Below are 17057 nucleotides of genomic sequence, written 5' to 3' on the forward strand. Positions count from 1 at the left end.
CTAGACCTGGCTGTTCGAGCAATAGCGGACCCCCCCCCCCTCCCCTAGCGCCTTGAGACCCTCCGGGTGAGTAGTGCGCTATATAAATGCATTGATTGATTGATTGATTGATAGCTTGATTCCAGTGGCATAGAGAGCATGGGACCCACGTCTGGGCATACCCGTCCCACTCGGAGTGACAAATACAAAAATAACAATTGATGGACAGAATGCAGAATAATGTCGTACATTCACCCCAGTACAGAGATCTGGGCCTAAATCAATAATTTTGTTGCTTACCATGCCATTCCAGTTTGAACCCAGCCATATGCAAATCAGTCTTGACCCTGTGCCAAATTGGAACAGTCCAGCCCAAACTGCCAGGCCAGGTCCGTCCTGGACTGGAAACAAGCATCGTAGAACCCGGTTTCGGGGTGTCACCCCTATTGATCCAGGATAGCTTGACTCCAGTGACATGGAGAGCACGGGACCCACGACTGGGCATACCCGTCCCACTCGGGGTGACAAATGCAAAAACAACAGTTGATGGACAGAATGCAGAACAATGTCATACATTCACCCTAGTACAGAGATCTGGGCCTAAATCCATAATTTTTTTGCTCACCTTGCCATTCCAGTTTGAACCCAGCCATGTGCAAATCAGTCTTGACCCTGTGCCCAATGGGAGTGGTCCAGCCCGAACTGCCAGGCTTGGTCCTCCCTGGACTGGAAACAAGCATCCTAGGACAGGTTTCGGGGTTTCACCCCCTCATCAGCCAGGATAGCTCGATTCCAGTGGCATGGAGAGCACGGGACCCACGTCTGGGCATAACTGTCCTACTCGGGTGACAAATGCAAAAACAACAATTGATGGACAGTGCACAGACCAATGTCATACATTCACCCAAGTACAGAGATCTGGGCCTAAATCCATCACTTTTTTGCTCACAATTCCATTCCAGTTTGAACCCATCCATACCCATATCAGTCTTCACCCTGTGGCAAATGGAAACAGTCCAGCCCAAACTGCCAGGCCAGGTCCTCCCTGGACTGGAAACAAGCATCCTGAGATCAGCTTTGGGGTCTCGCCCCTCTTCAGCCAGGATAGCTTGATTCCAGTGGCATGGAGAGCTTAGGACCCACGTCTGGGCATACCCGTCCCAATTGGGGTGACAAATACAAAAATAATAATTGATGGACAGAATGCAGAATAATGTCGTACATTCACCCCAGTACAGAGATCTAGGTCAAAATCAATCATTTCGTTGCTTACCATGCCATTCCTGTTTGAACCCAGCCATATGCAAATCAGTCTTGACCCAATGACCAATGGGAACAGTACAGCCCAAACTGTCAGTCCAGGTCCTCCCTGGACTGGAAACAAGCATCCTAGGACGGGTTTTGGGGTGTCACCCCTATTGAGCCAGGATAGCTTGACTCCAGTGACATGGAGAGCACGGGACCCACGTCTGGGCATACCCGTCCCACTCGGGGTGACAAATACAAAAATAACAATTGATGGACAGAATGCAGAATAATGTCGTACATTCACCCCAGTACAGAGATCTAGGCCTAAATCAATCCTTTTGTTGCTTACCATGCCATTCCAGTTTGAACCCAGCCATATGCAAATCAGTCTTGTGTCAGGATCCTTGCTCTTTGCTCTCTGATTATGGCAATGTATGTTCACCATGTTCGTTATGACTTCATAGACTTTGACCCTGTGTTATTTGGGCTTTGCCAATGCTTGTTATTGCATTTCGAATCGCTTTGCCAATGCTTGTTATTTGCTTGTTATTGCACTTCGAATCGCTTTGCCAATGCTTGTTATTACACGTCGCTTTGGCATGTTCTGCTTTGCCAGTGCTTGTTGGCCTTTGGCTTCAGGAGTTCCTATTGTGAGTTTGCTGCCGAGGTCTTTTTTCCCTCTGCAGCCCCAGTACTTCAACTGAGACTATAAAAGCTGCCACGCCTAAAACACCGTGCGGATTATTCCTTCCTGGTTCCTGAGATCGGAGGTCTCCTGTTTCCAGTCCGGTCTTCGTTCCCGACGACGGAGGACTTCGCTGATGTTCCAAGCAGCTCCGTTTCCTGTTCAATGGTAGTAATCTACCACGAAAATCCGCTTGCTGAAAACGCAGGTAGGATTTATCCTTTTTCTGTTTGCCGGCTGGTGATACTTTCAAGAGGCTCGTAAGGAGAAACGCGAGGGACGTTTCCTTTGTAACTTTCTGGACTTTGTTTACCGAACATTCTTACTGGACCCTTGCTTCTAGTTTTGGACTTGACCAACTGTTTTTAGCCTCTGATTCTGTTTAAAGCGTATTAACAATATTTCTCGGCGGAAAGCCTAAACTCAGTGATTCAGTTCTAATTTCTTTTGGGCCTCGTATCGGCTCCATTGTATTTGAAACGTTTAGTATTGAACAATGTTGTGAATCGAACTGTGATTAGCTCATGAGAACTTTTCATGCGTGTTATGCTGTGAAACAAACAGTGGTTGGTCTTTTGGGAATATTTAATGCGTGCTGAATAACAGTGATACTGGTGTTGAAACCTTTAATGAATCTTTGAGTTTAACGTGTAATTCATGTCGTTATTCAATAGCTGTGCCAACTTGCGCCAACCTGCTTATCTGAATATAAAGATTACATGGTGGAAAGTTACTCTTGTTTTGCTTCTATAGAAAGTTGTTAGTTAACAAGCCAACGAAACTGGGAAGTCTCAGTGTTTCAGTACCTTAGTAGGTTTTAGGGTGATGCTCCTGAGAAACTCAAGGGGACTTAAGAAACCAAGGTCCTGACATCTTGACCCTGTGCCAAATGGGAACAGTCCAGCCCAACCTGCCAGGCCAGGTCCTCCCTGGACTGGAAAAAAGCATCCTAGGACCAGTTTCGGGGTGGCATGGAGAGCACGGGACCCACGTCTGGGCATACCCGTCCCACTCGGGGTGACAAATGCAAAAAGAATTGTTGATGGACAGAATGCAGAACAATGTCATACATTCACCCCAGTACAGAGATCTGGGCCTAAATACATTGTTATTTTGCTCACAATCGCATTCCAGTTTGAACCCAGCCATATGCAAATCAGTCTTGACCCGGTATCTCATGGGAATAGTCCTGCCCTAACTGCCATGCCAGGTCCTCCCTGGACTAGAAACAAGCATCCTAGGTCCGGTTTCGGGGTTTCACCCCTCATCAGCCAGGATAGCTTGATTCCAGTGGCATGGAGAGCACAGGACCCACATCTGGGCATACCCGCTCGGGGTGACAAATGCAAAAACAACAATTGATGGACAGAACACAGAACAATGTCATACATTCACCCCAGTACAGAGATCTGGGCCTAAATCCATCACTTTTTTGCTCACCATGCCATTCCAGTTTGAACCCATCATATGCAAATCAGTCTTGACCCTGTGCCAAATGGGAACAGTCCAGCCCAAACTGCCAGGCCAGGTCCCCCCTGGACTGGAAACAAGCATCCCGGGATTAGCTTTGGGGTTTCACCCCTCTTCAGCCAGGATAGCTTGACTCCAGTGGCATGCAGAGCACGGGACCCACGTCTGGGCATACCCGTCCCACTCGGGGTGACAAATACAAAAATAACAATTGATGGACAGAATGCAGAACAATGTCGTACATTCACCCCAGTACAGAGATCTAGGCCTAAATCAATCATTTTGTTGTTTACCATGCCATTCCAGTTTGAACCCAGCCATATGCAAATCAGTTTTGACCCTATGACCAATGGGAACAGTCTAGCCCGAACTGTTAGGCCAGGTCCTCCCTGGACTGGAAACAAGCATCCTAGGACCGGTTTCATGGTGTCACCCCTATTGAGCCAGGACAGCTTGACTCCAAGTGACATGGCGAGCACTGGACCGACATCTGGGCATACCCGTCACACTCGGGGTGACAAATGCAAAAACGACAGTTGATGGACCGAATGCAGAACAATGTCATACATTCACCCTAGTACAGATATCTGGGCCTAAATCCATCATTTTTTGCTCACAATGCCCTTCCTACATGTTGCAGTACACCGCACTATGGTCTGAAGAAATCTGCCCACATGATTGAACCCTTATGGAGCTAAACACGCTGCCCTTTCCTGCCCGCACCTCCTTCAAAACCAGCTGTGTCACCGGCCTGTCCATCATGACTGGCGTCATTCTACACCAGCTGCATCAACGACCTGTCCATCACAACCAGTGTCCTACTACACCAGCTGCGTCACCAACCTGTCCATCATGACCGGCGTCCTTCTAAACCAGCTGCAATAATGACCTGTCCATCACTACGGGCGTCCTTATACACCAGCTGCATCACCAACCTGTCCATCATGTCTGGCGCCCTTCACAACCAGCTGCATCAATGACCTGTCCATCACGACTGGCGTCCTTCTACACCAGCCGTGTCACCAACCTGTATATCATGACCAGCGTCCTTCTACACCAGCTGCATCAAAAACCTGTCCATCATGACCAGCGCCCTTCTATACCAGCTGCATCAATGACCTGTCCATCACGACCAGCGTCCTTCTACACCAGCTGTATCAACGACCTGTCCATCTCGACTGGCGCCCTTCAAAACCAGCTGCATTACCAACCTGTCCATCACGACTGGTGCCCTTCAAAACCAGCTGCTTCACCGACCTGTCCATCATGACTGGAGCCCTTCAAAATCAACTGCATCCCCGGCCTGTCCATATGGACCGGCTTCCTTCTAAACCAGCTGCATCACAGAACTGTCCATCACAACCGGCGCCCTTCAAATCCAACTGCATTACCAACCTGTCCATCACGACTGGTGCCCTTCAAAACCAGCTGCATCAACGACCTGTCCATCATGACCGGCATCCTTCTACACCAGCTGCGTCACCGACCTGTCCATCATGACCGACGTCCTTCTAAAACTGCATCACTGACCTGTCCATCATCATCGGTGTCCTTCTACACCAGCTGCATCACCAACCTGTCCATCACGGCAGGTGCCTTTCAAAACCAGATGCATCACCAAACTGTTCATCATGACAGGTGCCCTTCAAAACCAGCTGCATCACCGACCTGTCCATCATGACCGGCGCCCTTCAAAATCAGCTGTATTAACGACCTGTCCATCATGACCGGCACCCTTCAAAACTAGCTGCATCAATGACCTGTCCATCACGAACTGTGTCCTTCAAAACCAGCTGCATCAACGACCTGTCCATCATGACGGGTGTCCTTCTACACCAGCTGCATCAATGACCTGTCCATCACAACCGGCTCCCTTCAAAACCAGCTAGATCAACAACCTGTCCATCACGACCGGCACCCTTCAAAACCAGCGGCATCAACGACCTGTCCATCATGACCTGTGTCCTTCTACACTAGCTGCATCAATGACCTGTCCATCACGACCGGCGCCCTTCAAAACCAGCTGCATCACCACCTGTCCATCATGACCGGCGCCCTTCTACACCAGCTGAATCAACAACCTTCCCATCACTACCGGCGTTCTTCAAAACCAGCTGCATCACCGACCTGTCCATCACGACCGGCGCCCTTCTACACCAGCTGCATCAATGACCTGTCCATAACGACTGCCATCTTTCTGCACCAGCTGAATCAACAACCTGTCCATCACTACCGGTGCCCTTCAAAACCAGCTGCATCACCGACCTGTCCATCACTACCGGCACCCTTCAAAACTAGCTGCGTCACCGGCCTGTCCATCATGTCTGGCGTCATTCTACACCAGCTGCATCAACGACCTGTCCATCACAACCAGCGTCCTACTACACCAGCTGCGTCACCAACCTGTCCATCATGACCGGCGTCCTTCTACACCAGCTGCACTAATGACCTGTCCATCACTACGGGCGTCCTTATACACCAGCTGCATCACCAACCTGTCCATCATGTCTGGCACCTTTCACAACCAGCTGCATCAATGACCTGTCTATCACGACTGGCGTCCTTCTACACCAGCCGTGTCACCAACCTGTCCATCATGACCGGCGTCCTTCTACACCAGCTGCATCAAAAACCTGTCCATCATGACCGGCGTCCCTCTACACCAGCTGCATTAATGACCTGTCCATCACGACCAGCGTCCTTCTACACCTGCTGTATCAACGACCTGTCCATCACGACTGGTGCCCTACAAAACCAGCTGCATTACCAACCTGTCCATCACGACTGGTGCCCTTTAAAACCAGCTGCATCACCAACCTGTCCATCATGTCTGGCACCTTTCACAACCAGCTGCATCAATGACCTGTCCATCACGACTGGCGTCCTTCTACACCAGCCGTGTCACCAACCTGTCCATCATGACCGGCGTCCTTCTACACCAGCTGCATCAAAAACCTGTCCATCATGACCGGCGTCCCTCTACACCAGCTGCATTAATGACCTGTCCATCACGACCAGCATCCTTCTACACCTGCTGTATCAACGACCTGTCCATCATGACTGGCGCCCTACAAAACCAGCTGCATTACCAACCTGTCCATCACGACTGGTGCCCTTCAAAACCAGCTGCTTCACCGACCTGTCCATCATGACTGGAGCCCTTCAAAACCAACTGCATCCCCGGCCTGTCCATATGGGCCGACTTCCTTCTAAACCAGCTGCATCACGGACCTGTCCATCACAACCGGCGCCCTTCAAATCCAACTGCATTACCAACCTGTCCATCACGACTGGTGCCCTTCAAAACCAGCTGCATCAACGACCTGTCCATCACGACCGGCAACCTGCTACACCAGCTGCGTCATCGACCTGTCCATCATGACCGAGGTCCTTCTACACCAGCTGCATCACTGACCTGTCCATCATCATCGGTGTCCTTCTACACCAGCTGCATCACCAACCTGTCCATCACGGCAGTTGCCCTTCAAAACCAGATGCATCACCAACCTGTCCATCATGACAGGTGCCCTTCAAAACCAGCTGCATCACCGACCTGTCCATCATGACCGACGCCCTTCAAAACTAGCTGTATCAACGACCTGTCCATCATGACCGGCACCCTTCAAAACTAGCTGCATCACCGACCTGTCCATCACGAACTGTGCCCGTCAAAACCAGCTGCATCAACGACCTGTCCATCATGACTGGTGTCCTTCTACACCAGCTGCATCAATGACCTGTCCATCATGACCAGCGCCCTTCAAAACCAGCTGCATCACCAACCTGTCCATCACGACTGGTGTCCATCTACACCAGCTGCATCATTGACCTGTCCATCATGACCAGCGCCCTTCAAAACCAGCTGCATCACCAACCTGTCCATCACAACCGGCTCCCTTCAAAACCAGCTAGATCAACAACCTGTCCATCACGACCGTCACCCTTCAAAACCAGCGGCATCAACGACCTATCCATCATGACCGGTGTCCTTCTACACCAGCTGCATCAATGACCTGTCCATCATGACTAGCGCCCTTCAAAACCAACTGCATCACCAACCTGTCCATCACAACCGGCTCCCTTCTAAACCAGCTAGATCAACATGTCCATCACGACCGTCACCCTTCAAAACCAGCGGCATCAACGACCCGTCCATCATGACCGGTGTCCTTCTACACCAGCTGCATCAATGACCTGTCCATCACGACCCGCGCCCTTCAAAACCAGCTGCATCACCACCTGTCCATCATGACCGGCGCCCTTCTACACCAGCTGAATCAACAACCTTCCCATCACTACCGGCATTCTTCAAAACCAGCTGCATCACCGACCTGTCCATCACAACCGGCGCCCTTCAAAACTAGCTGCATCACTGACCTGTCCATCACTACCGGCACCCTTCAAAACCAGCTGCGTCACCGATCTGTCCATCATGACCGGCGCCCTTCGAAACAAGCTGCATCACCAACCTGTCCATCACAACCGGCTCCCTTCAAAACCAGCTAGATCAACAACCTGTCCATCACGACCGGCACCCTTCAAAACCAGCGGCATCAACGACCTGTCCATCATCACTGGTGTCCTTCTACACCAGCTGCATCAATGACCTGTCCATCATGACCAGCGCCCTTCAAAACCAGCTGCATCACCAACCTGTCCATCACAACCGGCTCCCTTCAAAACCAGCTAGATCAACAACCTATCCATCACGACTGGCACCCTTCAAAACCAGCGGCATCAACGACCTGTCCATCATGACGGGTGTCGTTCTACACCAGCTGCATCAATGACCTGTCTATCACGACCGATTCCCTTCAAAACCAGCTGCATCACCACCTGTCCATCACGACCGGCGCCCTTTTACACCAGCTGAATCAACAACCTTCCCATTACTACCGGCGTTCTTCAAAACCAGCTGCATCACCGACCTGTCCATCACGACCGGCGCCCTTCTACACCAGCTGCATCAATGACCTGTCCATAACGACTGCCATCTTTCTACACCAGCTGAATCAACAACCTGTCCATCACTACCGGCACCCTTCAAAACCAGCTGCGTCACCGATCTGTCCATCATGACCGGCGCCCTTCGAAACCAGCTACATCACCAACCTGTCCATCACGACCGACGCCCTTCTACACCAGCTGAATCAACAACCTGTCCATCACTTCCGATGCCCTTCAAAACCAGCTGCATCACCGACCCGTCCATCATGACCGGCACCCTTCAAAACCAGCTGCATCACCGACCTGTCCACCATGACCAGTGTCCTTCTACACCAGCTGCATCAATGACCTGTCCAGCACGACCGGGGCCCTTCCACACCAGCTGCATCAACGACCTGTCCATAACGACTAGTGTCCTTCTACACCAGCTGCATCAACGACCTGTAAATCACGACCGGCGCCCTTCAAAACCAGCAGCATCATCGACGTGTCCATCACTACCAGCGCCCTTCAAAACCAGCAGCATCACCAACCTGTCCATCACAACCGGTGCCCTTCAAAACCAGCTGCTTTACCGACCTGTCCATCACGACCTGCGCCCTTCAAAACCAGCAGCATCACCGAGGTGTCCATCACTACCAGCGCCCTTCAAAACCAGTAGCATCACCAACCTGTCCGTCACACATGGCGCCCTTCAAAACCAGCTGCTTCACCAACCTGCCCATCACGACCGACGCCCTTCAAACCCAGCTGCATCAACGACTTGTCCATCACGACCGGCGTCCTTCTACACCAGCTGCATTAATGACCTGTCCATCATGACGAGCGCCCTTCAAAACCAGCTGCATCACCAACCTGTCCACTACGACCGGCGCCCTTCAAAACCAGCTCCATCACCGACCTGTCCATCACGACCAGCGTCCTTCAAAATCAGCTGCATCAACGACCTGTCCATCAAGGCCAGCGCCCTTCAAAACCAGCAGCATCAATGACCTGTCCATCATGACCGGTGTCCTTCCGCACCAGCTGCATCAATGACCTGTCCATCACGACCGGCGCCCTTCAAAACCAGCTGCATCACCGACCTGTCCATCATGACCGGCGCCCTTGTACACCCTACACCAGCTGAATCAACTACCTGCCCATCACTCCTGGCGTTCTTCAAAACCAGCTGCATCACCGACCTGTCCATCACTACAAGCGCCCTTCAAAACCAGCTGCTTCACTGAAGTGTCCATCACTACCGACACCCTTCAAAACCAGCTGCATCACCAACCTGTCCATCACGACTGGCGCTCTTCTACACCAGCTGCATCACCGACCCGTCCATCACTACCGGCGCCCTTCAAAACCAACTGCATCACCGACCTGTCCATCACGACCATTGCCCTTCAAAACCAGCTGCATCACCGACCTGTCCATCACGACCATTGCCCTTCAAAACCAGCTGCATCACCGACCCGTCCATCACTACCGGCGCCCTTCAAAACCAACTGCATCACCGACCTGTCCATCACGACCATTGCCCTTCAAAACCAGCAGCATCACCAACCTGTCCATCACAACTGGCGCCCTTCAAAACCAGCTGCTTCACCGACCTGTACATCACGACCGTGCCCTTCAAAACCAGCAGCATCACCTACGTGTCCATCACTACCAGCGCCCTTCAAAACCAGCAGCATCACCAACCTGTCCATCACAACCGGCGCCCTTCAAAACCAGCTGCTTCACCGACCTGTCCATCACGACTGACGCCCTTCAAAACCAGCAGCATCACCAACCTGTCCATCACAACCGGCGCCCTTCAAAACCAGCTGCTTCACCGACCTGTCCATCACGACTGACGCCCTTCTACAACAGCTGCATCAATTACCTGTCCATCATGACTGTCGTCCTTCTACCCCAGCTGCGTCACCGACCTGTCCATCATGACCGTCACCTTTCAAAACCGGCTGCATCACTGACCTGTCCATGACGACTGGCGCCCTTCAAAACCAGCTGCATCCCGCCTTGTTCATCACGACTGGCAACCTTCAAAATCAGCTGCATTACCAACCTGTCCATCACGACTGCCGCCCTTCAAAACCAGCTGCATCACCAGCCTGTCTATCACGACCGGTGCCCTTCAAAACCAGCTGCATCCCCGGCCTGTCCATAAGGACCGGCGCCCTTCAAAACCAGCTGCATCACCAACCTGTCCATCACGACTGCCGCCCTTCAAAACCAGCTGCATCACCGACCTGTCCATCTCGACCGGCGCCCTTCAAAACCAGCTGCATCACCAACCTGCCCATGACGACAGGCGCCCTTCAAAACCAACTGCATCCCGGCCTGTCCAAAAGGACTGGCGTCCTTCTAAACCAGCTGCATCCCGGACCTGTCCATCACATCTGGCTCCCTTCAAAGCCAGCTGCACTACCAACCTGTCCATCACGACTGGTGCCCTTCAAAACCAGCTGCATCAACGACCTGTCCATCACTACCGGCATCCTTCTACACAAGCTGCGTCACCGACCTGTCCATCATGACCAGCGTCCTTCTACACCAGCTGCATCAAAGACCTGTCCATCACAACTGGCATTCTTCTACACCAGCTGCATCAACGACCTGTCCATCGCGACTGGCGTCTTTCTACACCGGCTGCGTCACCGACCTGTCCATCATGACTGGCGTCCTTCTACACCAGCTGCATCAATGACCTGCCCAGCACGACCGGCGCCCTGCAAAACCAACTGCATCCCAGCCTGTCCATAAGGACCGGTGTCCTTCAAAACCAGCTGCATCACCGACCTGTCCATCATGACCAGCGCCTTCCAAACCAACTACAACCTAATTTTGCGATTCAGTAACCCGTTACCGAATCGCAAAATTGGTTTGGGATTCGCTATTTGCAAGGGGCGTGTTTAGCGCGCCCATCCAAATAGCAAATCCTAACAGTATGCATGAATGTTTTGTGACCATGAATGCAGTCGCAAAATATTCGCATATTACCACCTACTTCAAGTAGGTGGCAAGACATTCGCAAATGGTAAGTGGTCCCACGGACCACTGCCTGCTTTTAAAAAATGAAAAGAAAACTTAAAATTTTTCTTTTTGTAAAGCATCTCGTTTTCCATTAAGGAAAACGGGCTGCTTTACAAATAAATTATTGCTTTAGTTAAAAGCAATCACAGACATGGTGGTCTGCTGATCTCAGCAGGCCACCATCCCTGTGATTTTTGCGATTCCTAGGGGGTTGCAAATTGCGACCTACCTCGTTAATATTCATGAAGTAGGTCATTTGCGACCCCTTAGGATTTGCAGAAAGTTTACTGCACACGTTCATGCATGCCGTTTTGAGATTCCCTAATTGCTAACCGCAAAAATTCGCAAATAGGGGAATCGCAAAACATGTTTTTGATGCACGTGGCCCTTAGTGCTTAATTTGTAAAAAAAAAATAGGTGCCAAGGCTCTCATCAGGAGGCCACCGTAGCTTAGACCACCCATTGCCCCTTCCATGCTGGCAATGCCAGTACCAACTCAAATGCGACCCATCACACTCCTACAAATCTGACATTTTGGACAGTTCCAGGCCCTCAAAGCTATAGGAATGGCTTGGGCGGCAAGTAATACCTTTTTTGAATGTATAGTGAATTAATAATTAACTGTTGTTTTGATCATCTCCACCTTGTAGCAGACTGTCACAAGGGCCAGTGTTGACAATTAAGTGCAGGTGCCGAGCACTGGAAACCACCGGCTCAAATTAAGCACTGAAGAACACTACATCATGGTGCAGAAACAAACAAGCTTCAATAGTGCAGCATGTGCAGTGACGCAGGGGCCCATGGATAAATATTTTGCTGCCGCTCTGTGGCTGGGCGGGAGGGTGAGGGGTTCATATCCCTCCATTTCAGGGGGGCGATCGCACCCCTATTGTTTGCCACGTGCTCTTAGAAGAAGTGCACAGATGCGACTGCCTGAGTGCAGTTTTCTTTCATAGATTATGAAGTGCTGCGGGGATGAGAGGGTCTTGTTTTTATTGTGTGTTCTGCTCTTCACTGGAGTGTTTGATAAACTCCTCTGTCCAGACAGCTCATGGAGGGCTGTGCTGGCATGCGCCCACAGAGAGGCCAATGCTGCTGTCAGAGGGCTCTCTCTCCTTGTAGGGGGCACAAAGAGCCTGAAGAGTAGGTGAAGAGGGAGGGGCGGAGGCTCCATGGGTGACAAAGGATGCAGCTGTGCTGTGCCATCCAAGCACATGTACCCTCAGAGCTCACTCTCAGCACCTGGAGGGATTCCCAAGGTTCTGATGCAGCTCACAGCAGCTGGTGCACGAACAGACACTGGGGCGAGCGGAATGTAGAAAAATCATTGGCATAGCCAACAGGTCTCGCCTTTGGCACCTTATAAATGTTTTGCCATGCAACAGTTGATGTTGTTGCACCGAGGATATTGTGCTGCATAACTAAATACTTATAAGGTCCCAAAACGGAGACCTATTGGCTATGCCAATGCTAGTTTATTTATGCAATTTTACATATTTGCAAACATGCTCGAGAGCCCTTTACAGTGAAAGTCATACAATGAGGTAAAATGGCACAAAAGTGACAATGCATGAAATGCAGTGCATATAACAACAATACACATATTTAGCGAACTTACAATAACAAACATAGGCATAGCCAATAGGTATCGCATTTAGGGCTTTATAAGTGCTTAGCCATGCAACAGTTGGTGTTGTTGCACCAATGATATTCTGCTGCATAACTAAAAACTTATATGGTCCAAAAAGCGAAACCTATTGGCTATGCCAATGCTTGTTTGTTTTTTGTTTTTAGTTGCTGTTTTGTTTAAGTTGCCAGATCTACAATAGCTGGACATGGTTTTTGTTAACAGTTCTTTGCATCAAATGAACTTGTTTTCATTGCTATGGATGTTGTTTCCATTCTGGTTGTAGGAAGCAGTCATTGCCGGGGGTGTGGGGGCTGCCTAGATGTGTGCATGCGCCGAACGTTGCAAATGAGAAAATGCCTGGTGCAGGAGTAATTTACAAGTGTGGAGTGAGTGAGTCCCAGGCAGCATGACTCACTCACACAGGAGTTCATGCACTGCACCTGCATACTCAGCATGGTTTAAGGAAACCCGACCCACTCCATCCCAGGCATCGAACTCATATTTACCTAGAAACTCTGAGAAGAGCCTACTTGCTGCACTGACGGCTGGTGATGTATGTGCCTGGTGAAACTGTGCACTGATTGGTGGGGGTGTGTGTGCCCGGTGAAAGCGTTTACGGACGGCTGGTGGTGTGTGTGCCTGGCGGAATCGTGCACTGATGGCTGGTGTAGTGTATGCCTGGTGGAAGCATGTTCTGATGGCTGGTGGTGTGTATGCCTGGTGGAAGTGTGCACTGATGGCTGGTGGTGTGTGTGCCTGGTGGAAGCGTGCACTGATGGCTGGTGGTGTGTATGCTTGGTGGAAGCGTGCACCTATGGATTGTGGTGTGTGTGCCTGGTGGAAGCGTGCACTGACAGCTGGTGGAAGCCTGCACTGATGGCTGGTTTTGTGTGTGCCTGGTGGAAGCGTGCACTGACGGCTGGTGTTGTGTGTGCCTGGTGAAAGTGTGCACTGATGGCTGGTGGTGTGTGCCTGGTGAAAGCGTGCACTGACGGCTGGTGGTATGTGTGCCTGGTGGAATTGTGCACTGATGGCTGGTGGTGTGTATGCCATGTGGAAGTGTGCACTAACAGCTGGTGGTGTGTGTGCCTGGTGGAATTGTGTACTGATGGCTGGTGGTGTGTATGCCTGGTGGAAGCATGCACTGACGGCTGGTGGTGTGTATGCTTGGTGTAAACGTGCACTGATGGCTGGTGGTGTGTGTGCCTGGTGGAAGCATGCACTGATGGCTAGTGGTGTGTGTGCCTGGTTGAAGCATGCACTGACGGCTGGTAGTGTGTATGCCTGGTGGAGGTGTGCACTGAAACCTGGTGGTGTGTGTGCCTGGTGGAAGCGTGGACTGACGGCTGGTGGTGTGTATGCTTGGTGTAAACGTGCACTGATGGCTGGTGGTGTGTGTGCCTGGTGGAAGCATGCACTGATGGCTGGTGGTGTGTGTGCCTGGTGGAAGCTTGCACTGACGGCTGGTAGTGTGTATGCCTGGTGGAGGTGTGCACTGAAACCTGGTGGTGTGTGTGCCTGGTGGAAGCGTGGACTGACGGCTGGTGGTGTGTATGCTTGGTGTAAACGTGCACTGATGGCTGGTGGTGTGTGTGCCTTGTGGAATCGAGCCCTGATGGCTGGTGGTGTGTATGCCTAGTGGAAGCGTGCACTGACGGCTGGTGGTGTGTGTGCCTGGTGTAATCGTGCACTGATGGCTGGTGGTGTGTGTGCCTGGGGGAATCGTGCACTGATGGCTGGTGGTGTGTGTGCCTGGTGTAATCGTGCACTGACGGCTGGTGGTGTGTGTGCCTGGTGGAAGTGTGCACTGATGGCTGGTGGTGTGTGTGCCTGGTGGAAGCGTGCACTGATGGCTGGTGGTGTGTATGCTTGGTGGAAGCATGCACCTATTGCTTGTGGTGTGTGTGTTCCTGGTGGAAGCGTGCACTGACAGCTGGTGGAAGCCTGCACTGATGGCTGGTTGTGTGTGTGCCTGGTGGAAGCGTGCACTCACTGATGGCTGGTGGTGTGTAGCCTGGTGGAAGTGTGCACTGACAACTGGGGGTGTGTATGCCTGGTGGAAGCATGCACTGACGGCTGGTGGTGTGTATGCCTGTTAGAAGCGTGCACTGACGGCTGGTGGTGTGTGCCTGGTGGAAGCATGCACTGACAGCTGGTGGTGTGTGTGCCTGGTGGAAATGTGCACTGATGGCTGGTGGTGTGTATGCCTGGTGGAAGCGTGCACTAACAGCTGGTGGTATGTATACCCGGTGAAAGCGTGCACTGACGGCTGGTAGTGTGCATGCCTGATGGAAGCGTGCACTGACGGCTGGTGGTGTGTGTGCCTGGTGGAAGTGTGCACTGACGGCTGGTGGTGTGTGTGCCTGGTGGAAGCGTGCACTGACGGCTGGTGGTGTGGGTGCCTGGTGGAAGTGTGCACTGACGGCTGGTGGTGTGTGTGCCTGGTGGAAGCGTGCATTGACGGCTGGTGGTGTGTGTGCCTGGTGGAAGTGTGCATTGACGGCTGGTGGTGTGTGTGCCTGGTGGAAGTGTGCACTGACGGCTGGTGGTGTGTATGCCTAGCGGAAGCGTGCACTGAATGACTTCTAATCATTAATAAGTGGAGCAGCAGAGCTGGGAGTGCACAGGAAGGTGCTATAGAGCAGCAGTGAGCGGAGAAGCAGAGCTGGGAGTGTGCAAGGGGGTGCATTGCAGCAGCAGCGAGAGGCGCAGCAGAGCTGGGAGTTTGCACGTGGTGCAATGCAGCAGCAGCAAGCAGAGCAGCAGAGCTGGGAGTGCACAGGAAGGTGCTATACAGTAGCCGTGAGCGGAGAAGCAGAGCCTGGGTTGTGCAAGGGGGTGCAATGCAGCAGCGGCGAGCAGAGCAGCAGAGCTGGGAGTGTGCAGTGAGTGAAATGCAGCAGCAGTGAGCGCAGCAGCAGAGCTGGGAGTGTGCTGGGGGTGCAAAGCAGCAGCGACAAGCAGAGCTGCAGAGCTGGGAGTGCGCAGGAAGGTGCTATACAGCAGCAGTGAGCGGAGCAACAGAGCTAGGAGTGTGCTGGGGGTGCAAAGCAGCAGTGAGCGGAGCAGCAGAGCTGGGAGTGTGCAGGGGGTACAATGCAGCAGCAGTGAGTGGAGCAGCAGAGCTAGGAGTGTGCAGGGGTGCAATGCAGCAGCAGTGAACAGAGCAGCAGAGCTGGGAGTGTGCAGGGGGTGCAATGCAGCAGTAGTGAGCCGGCAGCAGAGCTGGGAGTGCACAGGAAGGTGCCATACAGCAGCAGCGAGCAGAGCAGCAGAGCTAGGAGTGTGCAGGTGGTGCAATGCAGCAGCAGCGAGCAGAGCAGCAGAGCTAGGAGTGTGCAGGTGGTGCAATGCAGCAGCAGCAAGCAGAGCAGCAGAGCTGGGAGTGTGCAGTGGGTGAAATGCAGCAGCAGCGAGCGGAGCAGCAGAGCTGGGAGTGTGCTGGGGGTGCAATGCAGCAGCAGCGAGCAGAGCTGGGAGTGTGCAGGGGGTGCAATGCAGCAGCACCGAGCAGAGCAGCAGAGCTGGGAGTGCGCAGGGGGTGCAATGCAGCAGCAGCAAGCGGACCAGCAGAGCTGGGAGTGCGCAGGAAGGTGCTATACAGCAGCAGTGAGCAGAGCAGCATAGCTGGGAGTGTGCAGGGGGTGCAAAGCAGCAGCAGCGAGCAGAGCAGCAGAGCTGGGAGTGTGCAGGAAGGTGATAAACAGCAGCGGTGAGCGGAGCAACAGATTTGAGAGTGTGCAGGGGGTGCAATGCAGCAGCAGCAAGCAGAGCTGGGAGTGCGCAGGGGGTGTAATGCAGCAGCAGCAAGCAGAGCTGGTAGTGTGCAGGGGGTGCAATGCAGCAGCAGCGAGCGGAGCAGCAGAGCTGGGAGTGCGCAGGGGGTGCAATGTAGCAGCAGCGAGCGGAGCAGCAGAGCTGGAAGTGTGCAGGATGGTGCTATAAAGCAGCGGCAAGAGGAGTAGCAGAGCTGGGCGTGCGCAGGGGTTGCAATGCAGCAGTAGCGAGAGGAGAAGCAGAGCTGGGAGTGTGCAGGGGGTGCAATGCAGCAGTAGCGAGAGGAGAAGCAGAGCT

Source organism: Lissotriton vulgaris, chromosome 1_1 (genome assembly GCF_964263255.1).
Source record: "Lissotriton vulgaris chromosome 1_1, aLisVul1.2, whole genome shotgun sequence".
Lineage (NCBI taxonomy): Eukaryota > Metazoa > Chordata > Amphibia > Caudata > Salamandridae > Lissotriton > Lissotriton vulgaris.